Genomic DNA, 2,847 nt, shown 5'->3' with positions numbered 1-2,847 from the left:
ATGCATGGTGGCACACACTTGCAATCCCAGTTCTTGGGAGGTGGAGGGTTGGGAGGTCAAGATCATTCTTGGCTACACTGCAAGCTCAACAGCAGCCTGGGCTATGTGGGGCCATTTTCTATAGACAAACCAATAAAGCCAATGAGTGAGAGAATGATAAATAATAAAGGGATGTGTCTTGTGGCATGTAAGCTGTATGTTGGTAGAATTATTATGGCTTCCGCTTTTCTGTGGTCAGCCCCAAATACTGACTATGAACCCTGTCCACCAGCAGCCTACAGTCAAACACCAAGACAGGGCAGGAGGTAAAGGCTGGAGAAGGACCTCTCTTCTTCTTCTTCTTCTTCTTCTTCTTCTTCTTCTTCTTCTTCTTCTTCTTCTTCTTCTTCTTTTCAATACAGGGTTTCTCTGTGTAACCTTGGCTGTCCTGGACTCACTTTGTAGACCAGGCTGGCCTCGATCGAACTCACAACTCACAGAGACCTGACTGCCTCTGCCTCCTAAGTGCTGGGATTAAAGGTGTGCACCACCACCACCTGGCTTGGAGAAGGACCTTTCAAAGGAGGAGATCTCTCTGGTCAAGATTTACAGTTCACTGAGTTGTGTGCTAGATGCCAAGGCAACATCTACCCCCCCTAAGGGTTTTGTATGCATCACATTAGGCCTCCTTATGACCTTGAAGTCAGTAATCCTGTCCCCATGTTACAGATGAGGAAACTGAGGCTAAGTGGCATCATATGACAAAGTCTTTTACAGCTAAGAGATAGCAAACAGGCCACGGTGGCTCATGCCTGTCATCCCTGAACTCAGGAGACAGAGATGGGAAGATTGCCCTGAGTTTCAAAGTTAGCCTGCTCTGCATGGCGAGTTCCGGGCCAGCTTGGCTCCAGAGTGAAAACCTGTCTCAGAGAAAACAAAACAGTGGGGCTGGTGAGATAGCTAAATGGTTAAGAGTGCTCCTCTCATGGACCGGGGCTCTGTTCCCCGGCACCCACAGGTATCTCACCTGTAATTCCAGGTCTAGGGGTCCATGGCTCTTCTGAACTCTGAAGGCTCCTGAACACACATGGTGCACGAGCATACACTTGGGCATGCGTACTCGCACATACCTAAAATAAATACTAAGAAAACAAAACTCAACAGAGCTGAAGAGGTAGCTCAGTTGTTTGAATGCTTGCCTAGAATACACAAAGCCCTGTGCTTGGTCCCCCACTACAGCGCCACACAGCACCCCGCCCCACCCCCTCACACACTGGGGATTGGAAGGTCAAGGTTATCCTCAGCTCCATAGGGAGTTCTAGGCCAGCCTGGGCTATATAAGATCCTGTCTCAGACAGACCAGCTGACAAGGAGAATTGGTACTAAAGCCCAGACTTTTTTGTCAGGAAGCTTTTGCCTACTTTGGGGAGACATCCCCCACCCTGTGATTCAAGTCACCCCCACATTTTCTCCTTCCTTTCCTTGCTCTTCCCTCACCTCTTTCTCCAGACTCTCATGTAACCTATACTAGCCCGATTCTTAAATGGCCAGTGTTGGAGGGCCTTGAACTTCGGAGCCTCCTGCTGCCGTCTCCCCAGCACTGGGATTACAGATGTGTGCCACACCCAGCTTTCACAGTTGTTTTCTGTTACCAGGTACAGGTAGGTCTCAAGCCTTTTCTGCCCTCAGAGACATTTTTTTTTTCTTTTTTCTTTTTTTCATTTTCCTATAGAGATAAACTTTATTTTACCCTTAAAACTAATGATATTTTACAGCATCATTGAAAGAGCTCTAAACAGTCATTTCCATTTTAATTGTTGGATGTGGATTATACCCTTCAATCTGAAAGTCTTCAATTGTCTCAACTTTTCGAAGGATTTTGGGCTTTGGGAAAGGTCTTGGTTCTCGCTGAAGCTGAATTTTCAGCGGCTCAATATGCCCTGCTGACCTACATGATTGCACATGTCACGGGCCTTCAGCCAGGTGATTTTGTCCATACTTTGGGAGATGCAGAGACATTTCTTGAGATGATCCTTTAGTGCAGGGAAAGATGATGGCAGCAGGACCTGTCTCTCTGCTTCCAGAAACTTCACCGTAACCTCGGGCGCAAACTGGTAGCAACCATGACCTGCTCTACAAAAGACAAAGGGAAACCTGTTTTCCTTCATGAAGGGCGCTGGAATTAGACAATGTTTGGCTTTCCCTGGATGGAGGATCATCCCCTATTCCCATTGGGCAGGAACCAGTTCCTGTTAGGCAGGGCTGCCTGGGCCCCTGCCAGGACCTTGGGGGAGGGGGTCTCCTTTCTAGGCTGCTGCAGGGCTCTCTGTTCCTTGAGAGACATCAGAGGTTTAATCATTAATGGGCAAGTTTACCTTTGGTTGCAGGCTGGAATTGGGATCTGTTCCCAGGAGCAATTATCTCAGACACATTATTTTGTGTAAAATCACTTTTAGCTGATAAAGCTGAAGTAAAAAGGAGTCCATTAACCAGCGCTGGCCTCTTGGTGTCTGAGGCTCCCTGGGACATCACCAAGGAGCCAGCCTTTAGGAGCTGTGAAAAAGCTTCTAGAAAAACATGCTTAAAAGTTGGCCGAGCATTGCAGCGGCTTTGTGTGTTTTCAGACCCTCCACGTGTCACCCCCATCTGCGGTTTCTGGGCTTGGCAGGGTGTCCTGGAGGCATGCCCGATTTGTGCAGACCTATCTGGGACCAAGGAAAATTGATGATTTACACCCCTTGTTCCGGGGTCCTGAATGAAAGCTGTGCGCTCCCCCACCCTCTCAGCCCATGCTGGGCTCAGGCATTAGTGGGAGCAGGGGCATTCTTGGTGCTTTTGGTCAGCTAATGAGAACATCCTGTGCGTTTC

General features: G+C 48.4%; 1 long non-coding RNA gene across 1 annotated transcript; it reads right to left on the bottom strand.

Annotated features, from left to right (window-relative positions):
• Positions 1-514: 514 nt before the first annotated feature.
• On the bottom strand, positions 515-2,226 carry LOC311603492. The gene is made up of 3 exons (XR_014781105.1): positions 2,046-2,226; positions 1,007-1,109; positions 515-899 (listed from the first exon to the last, which is right to left on the bottom strand). It is a non-coding gene; the product is annotated as an uncharacterized lncRNA (long non-coding RNA).
• Between the last annotated feature and the right edge of the window lie 621 nt (positions 2,227-2,847).

The sequence above is a fragment of the Acomys minous genome, assembly GCF_964271855.1.
Source record: "Acomys minous genome assembly, chromosome: 8".
Classification (NCBI taxonomy): domain Eukaryota; kingdom Metazoa; phylum Chordata; class Mammalia; order Rodentia; family Muridae; genus Acomys; species Acomys minous.
The sequence above is the reverse complement of the archived record's forward strand: the minus strand, read 5'-3'. Positions and strand labels throughout refer to the sequence as shown.